The sequence below is a fragment of the Budorcas taxicolor genome, chromosome 4, assembly GCF_023091745.1.
Source record: "Budorcas taxicolor isolate Tak-1 chromosome 4, Takin1.1, whole genome shotgun sequence".
Taxonomy (NCBI): Eukaryota; Metazoa; Chordata; class Mammalia; order Artiodactyla; family Bovidae; genus Budorcas; species Budorcas taxicolor.
This window is the reverse complement of record NC_068913.1, coordinates 39,011,223-39,030,456: the sequence shown is the minus strand read 5'-3', so window position 1 is coordinate 39,030,456 and position 19,234 is coordinate 39,011,223. Positions and strand designations below refer to the sequence as shown.

Sequence of the window (19,234 nt, the reverse complement as noted above, 5' to 3'; positions counted from 1 at the left end):
TAGTTGATAGCATTTTCAATTCACTCTATAAATTGAGTGTCAATTTTATCTGTAGCTGAATCATAACAAACTGATTTAAAAAGTTAAGCTATTCATTTGGGATAAGGATTTCATCAATATGCTAACAAAACAATATTTTCAGATACCCATTGGTGGTGTATATATCATCACTGATTTATAGTTAATAAAATTGAAAATAGACATTTTATTTTCTATAAGTGGGGAAGCATACTAATTATCATCCAAGCACTGAGTTTTCAAACAGTCTTAAGTAATAGAACTCCTCTTGAAAGAAAGGCATACATGAAATCACCACTAAGCTCAATACTGACTTGGGGCCCTAGTATGCAAGGAGGAGACATTTTGTCCATGGCTTATATCAGACTCCTATACACATAGTATGAAAAATGTAACACCAAAGGATACCAAGCATTTTACTTACAATTTATCAGTCTGACATTCAGCATTTTAATTATTGAATGTGCATACTTGAAATGAAAACCTTCCACAGGAAATTAATGGAAAAGTACATTAAAAAAAAAAAAAAACCCACATGGGTTTCTTAACCAACTTGAGATTTTTATCACGGACAATGATTTCTGGTTACATTTACTTGCATGGGGTGGGGGTGGACAGTGGTTGAGAGTTTTAAATTGAAAAAGGACTATTTTCAAATACTGACTGTGAACTCTTTTTAATCGGTGCAATTAAGGATGGGGCTGTCAGTGTATTTTCCCACCTGGCTTTGGCTTCTGTCAAGAAGCATTTGGAATCCTAGGTACACATCCAGAATTCCTGCTGCAGGTAGTGGCACCAGCCAGAGTGAGCTTCCTAGAATCTCCTTTTTCAGTTGAATCTATAAAATGACTGCAACAGTACAAGCACTATCTTAGAAAGGCATATTCTGCCCCAACTATCCTTTGAGCTTGGTAGATATTGACAATTAAAGCAGGATTTTCCTTAGAAAATCCCATTTCTCTGTAACAAAGGGAATTCAGTTTCAGCTGACAAAACTGTCTTCTGCAGCCTTTGCTGCTGCTGCTAAGTCACTTCAGTCGTGTCCGACTCTGTGCAACCCATAGACGGCAGATCACTAGGCTCCTCTGTCGCTGGGATTCTTCAAGCAAGAATACTGGAGTGGGTTGCCATTTCCTCCTCCAATGCATGAAAGTGAAAAGTGAAAGTGAAGTCGCTCAGTCTTGCCTGACTCTTAGCGACCCCATGGACTGCAGCCTACCAGGCTCCTCCATCCATGGGATTTTCCAGGCAAGAATACTGGAGTTGGTTGCCATTGCCTTCTCTGTCTGCAGCCTTTAGAAGTGGCTATTATTTGCAACTAATGCCAGGGAAATAAGCCTCTAAGTCCTAGTGTGAGCTTTTTGGTGACATGGAGCAAAGACATATTCAATCTATCTTCAAAAAAGGAGAGAAAGCTTTTTGGTTCAGTTCAGTCACTCAGTCATGTCCAGTTGTTTGTGGCCCCACGGACTGCAAAACACCAGGCTTCCCTGTCCATCACCAACTCCTGGAGTGTGCTCAAACTCATGTCCATCGAGTCGGTCATGCCATCCAACCATCTCATCCTCTGTCATTCCTTTCTCCTCCTGCCTTCAATCTTTCTCAGCAAAAGAGTCTTTTCTAATGAGTCGGTTCTTTGCATCAGGTGGCCAAAGTATTGGAGTTTCGGTTTCAGTATGAGTCCTTCCAAAGAATATTTAGGACTGATTTCCTTTACGATACGACTGGTTCGATCTCCTTGCAGTCCAATGGACTCTCAAGAATGTTCTTCGTTACAACAGTTCAAAAACATCAATTCTCCAGTGCTCAGCTTTCTTTATAGTCCATCTCTCACCTCCACACATGACTGCTAGGAAAACCATAGCTTAGACTAGACAGACCTTTGTCAGCAAAGCAATGTCTTGGCATTTTAATATGCTGTTTAGGTTAGGCATAGCTTTTCTTCAAAGGAGCAAGCGCCTTTTCATTTCATGACTGCAATCACCATCTTCAGTGATTTTGGCACACCCTCCCCCCCGCCCCAAATAAAATCTCTCACTGTTTCCATTGTTTCCCCATCTATTTTCCATTAAGTGAAGGGACCAGTTGCCATGGTCACTTAAGTGCCAAACCACTTAATTTTCTGAATATTGAGTTTTAAGCCAACTTTTTCACACTCTTCTTTCAGTTTTATCAAGAGGCTCTTTAGTTTCTCTTTGCTTTCTGCCATAAGCATGGTGTCATCTGCATATCTGAGGTTTATGATATTTCTCCCAGCAATCTTGATTCCAGCTTGTGCTTCCTCCAGCCCGCCATTTCGCATGATGTACTCTCCATATAAGTTAAATAAGCAGGTGACAATATACAGCCTTGACATATTCTTTTCCCAATTTGGAACCAGTCTGTTGTTCCATGCATGGTACTAACTGTTGCTTCCTGACCTATATACAGATTTCTCAGGAGGCAGGTAAGGTAGTAGGGTATTCCCACCTTGTTGAAGAATTTTACATATGTTGTTGTGATCCACACAGTCAAAGGCTTTGGTTAGTCAATAAAGCAGAAAGAGATGTTTTTCTGGAACTCTTGATTTCTCAATGATCCAGCGGATATTGGCAATTTGATCTCTGGTTCCTCTGCCTTTACTAAATCCAGCTTGAACATCTGGAAGTTCACGGTTTACATACCACTGAAGCCTGGCTTGGAGAATTTTGAGCATCACTTTGCTAGCATGTGAGATGAGTGCAATTGTACAGTAGTTTAAACATTCTTTGGCATTGCCTTTCTTTGGGATTGGAATAAAAACTGATATTTTCCAGGCCTGTGGCCACAGCTGAGTTTTCCAAATTTGCTGGCACATTGAGTATAGCACATTCACAGCATCATCTTTTAGGATTTGAAATAGCTCAACTGAAATTTCATCACCTCCACTAACTTTGTTTGTAATGATACTTTCTAAGGCCCACTTGACTTCACATTCCAGGATATCTGGCTCTAGGTGAGTGATCACACCATCATGGTTATCTGTGTCATGAAGATCTTTTTGTGTAGTTCTTCTGTGTATTCTTTCCATTTCTTCTTAATCTCTTCTGCTTCTGTTAAGTCCATACCATTTCTCTTCTTTATTGTGGCCATCTTTGCTTGAAATGTTCCCTTGGCGTCTCTAACTTTCTTGAAGAGATCTCTAGCCTTTCCCATTCTATTGTTTTCCTCTATTTCTTTACATTGATAACTGAGGAAGGCTTTCTTATATCTCCTTGCTGTTCTTTGGAACTCTGCATTCAGATGGGTATATTTTTCCTTTTCTCCTTTGCCTTTAGCTTCTCTTCTTTTCTCAGCTATTTGTAAGGCCTATTCAGACAAGCATTTTGCCTTTTTACACTTTTTTCCTGTGAATGGTCTTGATCACTGCCTTCTGTACGTCATGAACCTCTGGCCATAGTTCTTCAGGCATACTGTCTATCTTATTAATCCTGGAATCTATTTGTCACTTCTACTGTAAGGGATTTGATTTAGGTCATACCTGAATCAGTTCAGTTCAGTCACTCAGTCATGTCTGACTCTTTGCGACCCCATGAATCGCAGCACACCAGGCCTCCCTGTCCATCACCATCTCCCGGAGTTCACTCAGACTCATGTCCGTTGAGTCCGTGATGCCATCCAGCCATCTCATCCTCAGTCGTCCCCTTCTCCTCCTGCCCCCAATCCCTCCCAGCATCAGAGTCTTTTCCAATGAGTCAACTCTTCGCATGAGGTGGCCAAAGTACTGGAGTTTCAGCTTTAGCATCATTCCTTCCAAAGAACACCCAGGGTTGATCTCCTTCAGAATGGACTGATTGGATCTCCTTGCAGTCCAAAGGACTCTCAAGAGTCTTCTCCAACACCACAGTTCACAAGCATCAATTCTTTGGCACTCAGCCTTCTTCACAGTCCAACCCTCACATCTATACATGACCACAGGAAAAACCATAGCCTTGACTAGACGGACCTTCGTTGGCAAAGTAATGTCTCTGCTTTTGAATATACTATCTAGGTTAGTCATAACTTTTCTTCCAAAGAGTAAGCATCTTTTAATTTCATGGCTGCAGTCACCATCTGCAGTGATTTTAGAGCCCCAAAAAATAAAGTCTGACCCTGTTTCCACTGTTTCCCCGTCTATTTCCCATGAAGTGATGGGACCAGATGCCATGATCTTTGTTTTCTGAATGTTGAGCTTTAAGCGAACTTTTTCACTCTCCTCTTTCAGTTTCATCAATAGGCTTTTTAGCTCCTCTTCACTTTCTGCCATAAGGGTGGTGTCATCTGCATATGTGAGGTAATTGATATTTCTCCCGGCAATCTTGATTCCAGCTTGTGTTTCTTCCAGTCCAGCCTTTCTCATGATGTACTCTGCATATAAGTTAAATAAGCAGGGTGACAATATACAGCCTTGACATACTCCTTTTCCTATTTGGAACCAGTCTGTTGTTCCATGTCCAGTTCTAACTGTTGCTTCCTGACCTGCATACAGATTTCTCAAGAGGCAGGTTAGGTGGTCTGGTGTTCCCATCTCTTTCAGAATTTTCCACAGCTTATTGTGATCCACACAGGCTTTGGCATAGTCAATAAAGCAGAAATGGATGTTTTTCTGGAACTCTTTTGCTTTTTCCATGATCCAGTGGATATTGGCAATTTGATCTCTGGTTCCTCTGCCTTTTCTAAAACCAGCTTGAACATCAGGGAGTTCACGGTTCACCTATTGCTGAAGTGTGGCTTGGAGAATTTTGAGCATTACTTTGCTAGCATGTGAGATGAGTGCAATTGTGTGTTAGTTTGAGCATTCTTTGGCATTGCCTTTCTTTGTAATTGGAATGAAAACTCACCTTTTCCAGTCCTGTGGCCACTGCTGAGTTTTCCACATTTGCTGGCATATTGAGTGCAGCACTTTCACAGCATCATCTTTCAGGATTTGAAAGAGCTCCACTGGAATTCCATCACCTCCACTAGCTTTGTTCCTAATGATGCTTTCTAAGTCCCACTTGACTTCACATTCCAAGATATCTGGCTCTAGATTAGTGATCACATCATCGTGATTATCTGGGTCATGGAGATCTTTTTTGTACAGTTCTTCCGTGTATTCTTGCCACCTCTTCTTAATATCTTCTGCTTCTGTTTGGTCCATACCATTTCTGTCCTTTATCGAGCCCATCTTTGCATGAAATGTTCCCTTGGTATCTCTAATTTTCTTGAAGAGATCTCTAGTCTTTCCCATTCTGTTCTTTGCCTCTATTTCTTTGCATTGATAGCTGAAGAAGGCTTTCTTATCTCTTCTTGCTATTCTTTGGAACGCTGCATTCAGATGCTTATATCTTTCCTTTTCTCCTTTGCTTTCGCCTCTCTTCTTTTGATAGCTATTTGTAAGGCCTCCCTAGACAGCCATTTTGCTTTTTTGCATTTCTTTTCCATTGGGATGGTCTTGATCCCTGTCTCCTGTACAATGTCATGAACCTCAGTCCATAGTTCATCAGGCACTCTATCTATCAGATCTAGGCCCTTAAATCTATTTCTCACTTCCACTGTATAATCATAAGGGATTTGATTTAGATCATACCTGAATGGTCTAGTGGTTTTCCCTACTTTCTTCAGTTTGAGTCTGAATATGGTAATAAGGAGTTCATGATATGAGCCACAGTCAGCTCCTGGTCTTGTTTTTGTTGACTGTATTAGCTTCTCCATCTTTGGCTGCAAAGAATATAATCAATCTGATTTTGGTGTTGACCATCTGGTGATGTCCATGTGTAGAGTCTTCTCCTGTGTTGTTGGAAGAGGGTGTTTGCTATGACCAGTGCATTTTCTTGGCAAAACTCTATTAGCCTTTGCCCTGCTTCATTCTATATTCCAAGGCCAAATTTGCCTGTTACTCCAGGTGTTTCTTGACTTCCTACTTTTGCATTCCAGTCCCCTATAATGAAAAGGACATCTTTTTTGGGTGTTAGTTCTAAAAGATCTTTTAGGTCTTCATAAAACCATTCAACTTCAGTTTCTTCAGCGTTACTGGTTGGGGCATAGACTTGGATAACTGTGATATTGAATGGTTTGCCTTGGAGACGAACAGAGATCATTCTGTCATTTTTGAGATTGCATCCAAGTACTGCATTTTGGACTCTTTTGTTGACCATGATGGCTACTCCATTTCTTCTGAGGGATTCCTGCCCACAGCAGTAGGTAAAATGGTCATCTGAGTTAAATTCACCCATTCAAGTCCATTTTAGTTCGCTGATTCCTAGAATGTCAACGTTCACCCTTGCCATATCTTGTTTGACCACTTCCAATTTGCCTTGATTCATGGACCTGGCATTCCAGCTTCCTATGCAATATTGCTCTTTACAGCATCAGCTCTTGCTTCCATCACCAGTCATATCCACAACTGGATATTGTTTTTGTTTTGGCTTCATCCCTTCATTCTTTCTGGAGATATTTCTCCACTGATCTCCAGTAGCATATTGGGCACCTAATGACCTGGGGAGTTCCTCTTTTGGTGTCCTATCATTGTGCCTTTTCATACTGTTCACGGGGTTCTCAAGGTAAGAATACTGAAGTGGCTTGCCATTCCCTTCTCCAGTGGACCACATTCTGTCATACCTGAATGGTCTAGTGGTTTTCCCTACTCTTCAATTTAAATATGAATTTGGCAATAAGGAGTTCATGATCTGAGCCAAAGTCAGCTCCTGGTCCTGTTTATGCTCACTGTATACAGCTTCTCCATCTTTGGCTGAAAAGAATATAATCAATCTGATTTCAGTATTGACCATTTGGTGATATCCACGTTTAGAGTCTTCTCTTGTGTTGTTGGAAGAAGGTGTTTGCTATGATGAGTGTGTTCTCTTGGCAAAACTCTTCAGTCTGTTAGCCTTTGCCCTGCTTCATTTTGTACTCCAAGACCAAATTTGCCTGTTACTCCAGGTATCTCTTGACTTCCTACTTTTGCATTCCAGTCCCCGATGATGAAAAGAACATCTTTTTTGGGTGTTAGTTCTGGAAGGTCTTGTATGTCATCATAAAACCATTCAACTTCAGCTTCTTCAGCATTACTGGTCAGGGCACAGACTTGGTTTACTGTGATATTGAATGGTTTGCCTTGGAAATGAACAGAGATCATTCTGTCATTTTTGCATTTGCACCCAAGTACTGCATTTTGGACTCTTGTTGACTATGATGGTGCTCCATTTCCTCGAAGGGATTCTTGCCCACAGTAGTAGATATAATGGTCAGTTGAATTAAATTCTGCCATTTCAGTCCATTTTAGTTTGTTGATTCCTAAAATGTCAATGTTAACTCTTACCATCTCCTGTTTGACCACTTCCAATTTGTCTTGATTCATGGACCTAACATTCCAGGTTCCTATGCACTATTGCTCTTTACAGCAATGGACTTTACTTTTATCACCAGTCACATCCACAACTAGGCATTGTTTTCACTTTGGCTTTGTCCCTTCATTCTTTCTTGAGTTTTTTCTCCACTCCTCTCCAGTAGCATATTGGGCACCTACCAGCCTGGGGAGTTCATCTTTCAGTGTCATATATTTTTGCCTTTTCATACTGTTCATGGGGTTCTCAAGGCAAGAAAAGATATTAGAAAATCTTATAAGACTCTAAGAAGAGGTAAAAAGTAGAGCAAATCTCAGTGGCACAAGAAAATTATCTGAAGCAGACCAGCTGCTCTCAAGGATGGGGTTACATCTTCCTAAGCTTTCTTCTCTCTACCTACTGGCTTCTCTGTTTATTCTTGATTCCCACTTGCTCGTCCTTTGGGGGAATCAGTCCACTTCTTAGCCCCAGTGTACACTGTGGACAGGCATACTCTATGTGTCTCATTTCAGATTCCCGAGAGTCAGAATCTAGTCCTTAGATAGCCCGTGGGTTGAATAAATTGTGCAGTCAGAGGCAGTATAACACACATAGCAATGAACAGGACAGGCAAAACTCCTGACTTCATGGAGCTAACAGCATCGTCATTATCACTTGATAATTATGTGAAAATGTAAAGGCAGTAGGACTGTGGGGACATTCACTTTTCTATAAATGCACTCTAACAAAGCACTGGAGAAGGCAATGGCAACCCACTCCAGTACTCTTGCCTGGAAAATCTCATGGATGGAGGAGCGTGATAGGCTGCAGTCCATGGGGTCGCTAAGAGTCAGGCAGGACTGAGCGACTTCACTTTCACTTTTCACTTTCATGCATTGGAGAAGGCAATGGCAACCCACTCCAGTGTTCTTGCCTGGAGAATCCCAGGGACGGGGGAGCCTGGTGGGCTGCCGTCTATGGGGTTGCACAGAGTCAGACACGACTGAAGTGACTTAGCAGCAGCAGCAGCAGCAGCAGCAACAAAGCACACCATGAAATAAGTCCCTGACACACTTTGCTCACTTCTTTTTCTTTTGCCATTGTTTTGCCTCTGCCACTACTTTACCACTTTTCTTTTTCATGTTAATGCCTTTTTTACTCAAAGGCTACTACTCTTAACCAGACATACTCTAAGCCAGTGGGTCTCATAGAGTGGTGCCCAGATTACAGGCAGTAGAAGTACCCAGCCATTTATTAGAAATGCCAGTGTTTGGGTCTTTACCCAGACCTACTTAATCGGAAACTGAAGAACCACTGCTCTATTCCTTCAATTCAAATATGTCAGTCTACCTTTATTCTACCTGCTTCCTAATAACTTCAATGGATTCTCTGAGTCCCTCACTACGTGGTTTGAAAATATAAATACATACTGTTCAAAAATGACTCTCCCATCCCCATTTAGAATCTCTGTCCCTAAACTAAACAAAACTTTTCACATTAGTCTTCTTGCCCACAGGAGTCAAAGCTATTAATCAAGTCCTACTTGGTATCTGTCTGGAACCATGTTAAAATTCAACTCACCAAAAAAGAAATACAATCCATCAACTTTAAATTTAAAATGAATCAATTCAACTAGATTGACCATTCCTCCCTTCATCTGTCAACCAGTCCAACTTATCATGTATGAAAACAATGCCAAATAAAACCATTCAAACTTCTTAGGATTTTAGATAGAGGACAACTTTGAAAATATAATAAAATAGAGAATTAAAATCTCTCAGTGGGCAATGAACTTAGTTTCTCTAAAAAGTCATTGCTTATTTAGCCTCTCAAAATATATTCTGCGAACAAAGCCACTTTTTAAAATGAACCTGTATTCTGGGGGGAAATTACATTGTAAGGAGTTTAAAAAAAAAAAAGCTTTGAGTGTTACAGAAAAAAATTGCATTCACAAAACTGCATTCCTGGAATGCCATGCCCAGGTCTTTTTGGGTCAATGTTCTCTGCACTACACTTTTGGTAGCATATTTTAAAACGTTTTCCACCAATATATCACTACCATTTTTACTAAAATACCTGCTTCCTAATAACTTATTTATTTTTGTTCCTTAGGCATTACTGTTATATAACAATCGTTAAGTTAATCATTTATGCAAATTTCTTACTTCCAATCAACCATCGGCTGCACAAAGGTGGGTAATTGTAACTGCTGTAACTTTAGCATCTGACTCAGTAGCTGGCTCATAGTTTTTTTTTTTTTTTCGTTTTATGGCTGTACCATGCAAGATGTAGGATCTTAGTTCCCTGACTAGGAATCGAACCTGCACCCCCTGCAGTAGAAGCAAGGAGTCTTAACCACTGGACTGACAGGAAAGTATCCCTGACTCATATTTGTTGTTCAATATATGTTTGCAGAAATGATGTACTAGAAGAATGAAAATGTTGTGGCTGGTGAAAAATAACACATATAATTTTAAAAAAAGAAAATACCGACAGGCTTAGAAAGTATTATGAACTGAATAATGCCTCCTGGGAGTAGACAGTCAATGCATCATGTGTTTTGTAATTCATTATCAATTTGTGTACCAATGTCCAGAATATACACTTGATAGTCAACCTTTAATATTGCTTTGTGGAAAAGACTTTGAGAGTATTTGTGCTCCAGCTTCCTTGCCTTAAGGCTACAGGATATTGAAACCGAACAAACAAATGTCAGCCTTTTTCTCATTTTCCAGGGGTGGAAATTTTATGAGATCTTTGGAATTCTTGCATTTTATCATACTGACAGTAAAGAGGTTACTCCTTGAAAGAACCTAATTATGAGATCACTAGGCAATGTATCCTAATTCCTGACTTATGCCTCCTGAGTACACACCATACCTTACTAACCTGTTGATTATTTTGCTAGATTAAAAGAAGTAAGAATGAAGAATTAAGTAGTTAAAGAATGACTAGCTCTCCACACTCAGGAGCCCCCTTAGCAATCCAACAGGCTGAATGTACAGGAAGATAACATCTGAAGAGGGTCAGCTAGTCCACAGCCTTTGGGGAATGATGCAGAACCCAACCTTCTGCCTCAATGATCCACTGAAAGTCTCCCTCCCTTTTTGTCTTTAAAAATTGTCATATCTGAGCAGAATTGGTCTCAGAACATAAGTTCACCTTCTCCCTAGATTGATGGCTTTTCTGATTAGAGCATTGTTCCATTCTACTGACACTTACCTCTCATTCATGTTTGAGTTGCAAGTAACTTAAGTTTTATAAGAAACTGTCAGATAGAAAACAAATTTTAGTATAGTAACTTTGGACTCTTAATTTTGGCTTCAACACTTTATAGATTTTTGATAGTAGACAAGTCGATTTCTCATTCTTAACAACCTTACTTTTAGAGGAATAGAGGCAATAATGTGACAACTAGGGATGACATATCCTGAGTAAAAAAGCTACAATAAACATTGGCTAGTTTATTTTTAAAATTGGTTTTAAAGTTGTAGGGACTTCTCAGAATTGGTTTCTATAAGATGCTTCTGTTGAAGAAGAATCCCATTGTCAAGTTTTATTGTCTTCAACTCTTTTCTTAGCTATCTTCAAATTAGTCAAATTCATACTTTCATAGATTACCATATCTAATATAATTAAAATTCATACCACAAGTATCAGTGTATGAACATATACACAAATGTTTAATTTGTCCTAAGACACATTTTGTCACAGAAAAAAATTGGCATCATTTGGCAAAAAAATCAACATTCTGGGAATGAGGGTGGGAAGTCTAGTTGGCTATCACTATTTTAAAATTGTTTCAGCAGTTAAAAAATAAAATGAAGATAAACACATTTTGAAAAGTGTAAGTGAAGTCGCCCATTCATGTCTGACTCTTTGCAACCACATGGAATTGAGCCTACCAGGCTTCTCCGTTCATGGGATTTTCCAGGCAAAATACCAGAGTGGGTTGCCATTTCCTTCTCCAGAAACACATTTTGACTTAAGTATATTTGTATATTTAGCTATATATATATTTGTAATTTTCTTTGACCTTTGCAATTAAATATAACCTTCAAAATTAGGGAGTTCAACTTATTTAACATATACTGTTTTGACTTTCTTATCTTTCCTCTTTGAGTAACTAGTTCATCATAAATAAAGACATGCATATATTAATGCTATCCTTTAAATTTTCATAGGTAATAATAAAAATAACTGCTTTATTATAGATCAGACACTCCTCTCTTCTTGGGTTCTTACTTTTATCAGAAAAATACTTTAATCTTTTACAGTAGTGTCACCTTAACATTTTATAAAATAAAATCACTTAAAAAATAGTTCTAATCAGTTTCATTACTGGCTCCTGGAAATCAGTAAAAAAGAAAACAAAAACAAACAAACAACATTTTAGGTAAAGCTTTAAAAATGGGCTTAAGATTGTAAATTTTAGAACTATAAGATCTACTGCCTCTGATCACTGTTCATGTTTTTATATGTAAATACCAGGATTACAGCTTGATCTTCAAATATTAACCTTCTCCTTCCAGTTCTTTACCAAATAGAAATGCAAACTAAATCCTCAGTAACTTGAGTTACTTGGTGTAGAATTTTCATCATTTGGGCCTTGTTCTGCCTGAAGGACATCTCAAGTTTGTACCCAGCACTATTTAGGATTTAAGAACAAAGCTATAGAAAGAGAAACAATTCTGTTTTTCTAATTTGATATTAGTCAAATACCTTTACTTAATAACAGTGGGAAAATAAAATTTAATGTAATTTAACTTTCCACCCTTAGGAAAAGGGAATGAATACAAGAAAATGGAAAGGATAGGGATATGGGAGAGAAATCTTTCCCATGGTAAAGAAAGTAATCTCCAAAGATCATAATACATACAATGAGAAGGAGATCCATACTCTGAAAAAACTAAAAAGAGAAAGAAAAGAAAAATAAATAGAAGTTATAAAAAGGAGAGACAGAGTGAGAGTGACTGCTACCAAAATGTCACTAATAATTCCTTTTACTGCATCTGCATCACTGCGTAATCCTCACCCCCAAAAACCTGTGTTGAGCCACGTATTTCTCTTTGGCCAACAGGATATGTGCAAGCATTATACAAGTGGAGACTTCATCAGTGTCTGCCTGCTGAGACTTCCTCTCTCTTACTGTGTTTGGAAACCTTAGACCACTAAGTGAATATGTCTGTGCTAACCTGCTGGAGAATAAGGGGCCATATGGAGAAGGAGCATTAGCCCGCAGCTCACTAGCCAACCGTTTGCCAATAGCCAGATGTGTGTGAGGCCATTCTAGATCCTCCAGCAACCCGCCAACCTGGCAGCTGTCCACAGAGCCCTGAAAGAGCTCAGCAGCGATCAGCAAAGCTATCACACACCAGAAATCCTGCCCATTCCAACCACAGAACTGTGAGCAAAAGAAACTGGAATGCTTTAAGTCATCAAGCTTTGGAGTGGTTTGATGCACAGCACAAGTCAACTGATGCAGGGAACAATAAACAAATGGGGGAACAATAGCTTTTGTTGAGAAATAAGACAAGGTAAACTTACTTCTCCACTTGGTAGTTCATTTTAGCCGCTGGCTTCAGAATAAGTTACTATTTCACTTCTCTTTGAAATGTGCATTTGTTTAATAAGCCTGATACACTGTAGGTTTGTTTTTACCCTAAAAGACCATCCTGCTGAAAAAAGCTAAAAGTAATAATGTATTCTTTCCATCCTGTTCCTAGGGAGGAGTGTGCCAGGAGAGATACAAAATCTTGAATTTTCCTTTGGATAGACACAGATCACAGTGTTATCATCCTGCTTACAAAAAAGAATCAAATCAAAGATCAGATCTAGCAGTGTATTCCACTGACTATGGTATCTCAAACATAATATATCATTCAGAGACAAAGTAAAAATAGTATTTTTATTAATACTCAATTGTTTATGTATTATTGATTAATTTTACTTACATATGCTACTGGATACAAGTTTTATTTGGTTCCATTATGAATTCAACAAGTATTTATCAACAGTGATTTTCAGTGTGCCTGACATTTTACTCATATGTCTGTGCTCTACTCTTTTTGAGTTTTATGATAAAAATTCTCATGCAGAATTATTTGGTTTCTCATTTTTATGCCAGCCCTTGAGCTCATAATTACCTGGAAGAGCTGTAGCGGAGTCTGCTTTCAGTGATAAATAAATATTATGAGATGTGGGTCACTTTCTTTCTAAACACCAAAGATACATACCATTTCTGTCATTTGATTTTTCCCTGAATAATTGAAACTGAACTGAGGGGAAAATATCAATTTCCAAATCCTTAATGGAAGGAAAAAGATACATGCTATAGTGTGCATAATGTAATTTCAATAAACCCATGAACAGCTATATAGAGTCATCTGTTTATAGCACTATGAAGAAAGCTTTGTTCATGTAGTTTAGCACTTGGGTAGTTAAGTGTTGGGATGGACAAAAATTTTGTTTGGATTTTTCTATAATATTTTATGGAAAATCCAAATAAAATTTTTGGCCAATCCAATATTTATCCAATTGCAAAGCTTCAAGTCTTCACAAAATATATTGTTATAGCAGCCATGAAATTAAAAGACGCTTACTCCTTGGAAGAAAAGTTATGACCAACCTAGACAGCATATTCAAAAGCAGAGACATTACTTTGCCGACTAAGGTCCATCTAGTCAAGGCTATGGTTTTTCCTGTGGTCATGTATGGATGTGAGAGTTGGACTATGAAGAAGGCTGAGTGCCGAAGAATTGATGCTTTTGAACTGTGGTGTTGGAGAAGACTCTTGAGAGTCCCTTGGACTGCAAGGAGATCCAACCAGTCCATTCTGAAGGAGATCAGCCCTGGGATTTCTTTGGAAGGAATGATGCTAAAGCTGAAGCTCCAGTACTTTGGCCACCTCATGCGAAGAGCTGACTCATTGGAAAAGACTCTGATGCTGGGAGAGATTGGGGGCAGGAGGAGAATGGGATGACAGAGGATGAGATGCCTGGATGGCATCACGGACTCGATGGACGTGAGTCTGAGGGAACTCTGGGAGTTGGTGATGGACAGGGAGGCCTGGTGTACTGCGATTCATGGGGTGGCAAAGAGCTGGACACGACTGAGCGACTGAACTGAACTGAAGTGATCCATTTATAAAGAAAAGATAAAATCAAGTGAATGGTATCACATTGTCATCAAAAAATATGAACTGGAATATATATTAGAATATAAATCTACTGGGAGGATATACATAAACATAAATTTCATCATAAGAATTATTATACTAATGATAATTAACTAAAGGTTTGTTTCTCATTGCCAGTATCTTAATAAATAATTAAAAAATTTATGCTAGATGCCTTGATTTTTATGCTATATGCTAGATGCCTTGATTATTCTTTAATTTACCTGAGCACCCTTTAGAAGCTTGTCTATTGGGTATGGACAGTTAATATTTTTAAAACTTTATTGAGAATTATCAGATATATGCAAATGTTGATTAAATAGTATATAAATTATAAAGGGGTAGAAAATATAGGCTTTAAATTAAGCCCAGCTAAAAATTAGAATCTGTTTCTATAAAAAAAAGAAGAGGAAAATGTCACAGAAAGATACCCATGAAATGCTAAAACTTACCAAGGAGTTTCCAATTTGTGGCTTTTTGTGTAAATAAAATATGTAGTAGAAAAACATGATTGATCTATATTTAATAGTCATCATTAGGTAAAATTCCAAATAATTTTCATGATAGCTATGTTCATTTTATATCATTTAAAAATCTATAAATTGGATTTAACAGTTTCTCACTTAATCAATGTTTTATATTCACCTCACATATATATTATATACCTAATCACTATCAAACCATCAGAGTTAGACATAAATTTTAAAATAATTTTATTAAAATTTATATATGAACATGTGTATAAATACCTAATGCTAGATGTATATAGACAGAAGATTAGATACATAAATAGATAGGATGGTACTACTCTGCCCTTCATCTCTAATAAGAAGGTTGAGGCATATTTTACATAAAACTCAAAAAAATGAAGAATAAAAAATTAATAGACATTGGAGAATTACAGCTCCTTTTGTCCAGAGAGATTAAAACTTGAAGAAACTTTTAAAAACCCATGTTGTATAATAGCTCTTTGTATTTAGTTTGTATTTTCCATACTCAGTACTACTTCAATGAAGTTAGAATTTGAACAATGCAATGTCTAATTCATATCCTAGTAGTTATGAAGTCACATAGGTCTTGCAAGTAGTCACTTGATCAGTACTGCATTTGTTTTACAGCTAGAGGAAAGCACTCTTATGTGTTACATAGATTTGCAATGTTTGGCCGAAATGAGTTAAATCCCAGTAATATTGTAATATACAGAAAACTAAATGAAATTGAAATAAAGTGTTGGCAGATTATCCACTCATTTTAATTCTAGATGAGGCATGTGATAAGTGATAGAGGGTTTAAAATAAGAATAGAGGAAAATTTCCTCTAGGAGAGAAAAAGTATAAAGAGATTTTTTTCTAATTGAAATAAAGTAAAAAAAAAAAAACTTCAGAAGTTTGAAAATAATGTAATATTTTGCTTTTCTTTCATATTTATCATAAGTATAATCTTACAGCATTTCCATTTTAATAAGCCATAAGGAAACAGCAAAAATGTCACCATATAAGGTTTTAATCTCAATTTTTATATCATTCCTTTTATTTTTAAATAAAAAAATCTAAAGTATATTGATTCTGAGGAAAATATGTAATATAAATAGCTGCCAGAATTTGAAAAATATCTAAGTATTAACCCATAATGTTGGCACATGCAAGACAAAGGATATTACCTTATACTTTCTACCTTTCTAAGGTTTTGTAAAAGAACATTGCTTTCATCCAGTTATGACTACAACCGCTTTCTCATAAGAAAATACTGCAATAATAAAAATGTTTCACACATCCCCCAAAAAATTTTCTTAAGTTTTTAATATTAAATTTGGTTTAATGGTTATGTTGTATAATATTGCTGCGCCAATTACCTTTTTAACTGTTATAGTTATTAAAAGATAAAATCCATAATTTGGACCATTAAATGGCACCATTCAACACAGAAAAATGTTTTAAACACTCATTACAGTTTATAAAACAAATGAAAAACTAACTATTACAACGAAGTTACAGACTATTTTCTTCCATGATTATTCCAAAACAAACGTTCTCTAATAGTCTGCTATTACTTCTTAGTTATAACTAAGAAAAGGAGATGTAGAAACGAAGGATTCACTATAATTAAAAGCAGATGACTTCAGAATACAATTATATTATGCCTAAATTTGATTATATGTAGACCTAACAAAAGACAGCTTATTCAAATATTGGCCCTTTATAGAGTTGTGAGCTTTGTTAAGTCCTTGAATAATAAATCATAGAAGGTATGTAATCAGTAACATTATTTGAATTAATCAGAAGTGTATAGAAATTTAGTTAGTAAGTATTCATACTGTAGTATTTAATATATGAAAAGCTAAGTTTGGCCATGTTTTATTAGGACAAATAGATTCTAAAAGATCCAATGCAATTCATTCTATTATACAATTTAATTGTTTTCCAATATATATTAAATAGGATAGAAGTTTTGTTAGATTTTTACTTCTTATAGTTGAATGACATGTTACATAATTATATTTAAATTTAACAGGATAGAGATTTTAAAAAACCCTAAAAGCTATTGATTATTTATATTGTACATAAACTGTGTATCATAAACTATGTAAATGCAATCTATTCATGTTTTAAGCTTTAGTGTGATAATCTCAGCTTGGATTAGCAGAACAATTTTGAGTATTATTTTTAAAAATTACAAACAATTTTCCATTTTAAATTTATAATTAAAAATATTTTAGAAAGTTTCTTTAAAGAAGTCAGTCTATCATTTGTAATATAGACCAGTAGAATTCAGAGTTGCACCACCATATAATATATTTAGACATAGATTAGCAAAGAGCAGGTTATAATTAAAACTGGGCCACTACATTGGCAGATATTTCTAAACACATATATACCATTGATATATGCTAAGAAATATGGAAAAACAAAACATCATTAATAAAAATACTGGGTCAGTGCAAAATGTCTTGAATGTTAATCATTTTCCACTTTGTATAGAAACTACAAAGTAAAGCTCAATAAAAATTCTAGGAACAAGTTTCAACTCCACAATATTTTTCTTTAATAAATCATATTTACCATAGCCAGTTTATGATTGTCTAGCAACAAAAGTATCTGACATTAGTCCATAAACCTGACTTCATAAATTTGTTTTTGAAAGACCAATAATGAATGAGCTCATTGAAGGAGTGACTCATTCTTTGTTGTTGTTTTTCAGTCACTCAGTTGCGTCCGACTCTTTGTGACTTCATGGGCTGCAGCATCCCAGGCTTTCCTGTCTTGCCCTGTCTCCTAGAGCTTGCTCAAACTCATGTGCATTGAGTCAGTGATGCCATCAACCATCTCATCCTCTGTTGCCCCTTCTCTTCCTGCCCTCAATCCTTCCCAGTATCAGGGTCTTTTCCAATGAGTCAGTTCTTTGCATCAAGTGGCCAAAGTATTGGAGCTTCAGGTTCAGCATCAGTCCTTCCAATGAATATTCAGGGTTGATTTCCTTTAGGATTGACTGGTTTGATTTCTTTGCTGTCCAAGGGACTCTCAAGAGTCTTCTTGAACACCACAATTCAAAATCATCAATTTTCGGTACTCGGCATTCTTTATGGTCCAACTCTCACATCTGTACATATATATGTACATGGCTTACTGGGAAAACTACAGCTTTGACTTTTGTCGGCAAAGTGATGTCATTCTTAGGGACCTCATAGAGATTCTTACTCTTTTCCACTTTAGTTAACCAAAGCACACCCACTCTGACTAAACAACAAATCAATATATTTCTACGAGTGAATTCTGTTTAAAAAGAAAGAAAGAAGGAAAAAGCACAACAACAAAAATCTTGACTTGGGTAAAAGGATGACCTTGACTACATCTAAAGGCCTTCGTCCAAAATTCTTCCTAAAACTCAACAGGGATAATTACAAACAGAGAATATTCTAACCTCTCTATTTCCTATCTTTAAAGAAGGAAAGTTTCTTGACTGTTTAAGAAATTCCAGTTTTTTGACTGCTCTCAATTTTTTTTTTCTCCGTACACTAATCACTTCTGCTATAAACAAGGTAATGTGGTCAGAGGTGAACACACCCCTACCACTGACTTGTTTTAGTTAACATAGTAGAGTCAAGTTGACTCATTCCTGACACTTTCCTATCAGCTCCCTCATTTCCATTTTCTCATCAAATCCTGTATATTCTATCCATTTGCATCTGTCAAGTGCCTCCCTTCCTCTTTACCTTCACTAGTCCTTCTTTCATTCAGACTATGATCATTTTGTGTTTGTATCTTACTAATTGAATAATTTTCCACTTGTCTCAAAGGCACATTCTTAACTCTCGTTCATGTAACTCAAACTCTTAAATCAAACACAGTTCATGAATTATCTCAGGGAGGCCTTCTTTAACATTTCAATTTGATGTTTCTTTTCTATACTTCCTTAACCTTCTCTATTTTAGTATTTATGCCATTTACTATAATCACCAATTTATAGAACTGTCTCCTCTTTCCCTTGAGGGAAAAGCTTACATTATTTTAATTTTTAAACTCTTGTTCCAAGCAAATATGAGGCATAAATGCTGTGAATGTTTGTTCAATGAATACTGTTACCAATAATTTTATTTTTAATTCTTGATGCTTGTACCTAAGAATAAGTTGAATTTCATGTCAAAAATAATATCAGATATTTATTATTTCATAGTTTATTACATTCCCTAGGTGAATTTGGATTATAATAAGAAAGTTCAGTTAATATAAAGTATTTTAAA

At 36.8% G+C, this 19,234-nt stretch overlaps 1 protein-coding gene across 1 annotated transcript in view; it reads right to left on the bottom strand.

Annotated features, from left to right (window-relative positions):
- Window positions 1-19,234, bottom strand: part of SEMA3E (semaphorin 3E) — a 272,281-nt gene that overhangs the window by 195,456 nt on the left and 57,591 nt on the right. The gene's annotated exons all lie outside the window — the stretch shown is intronic.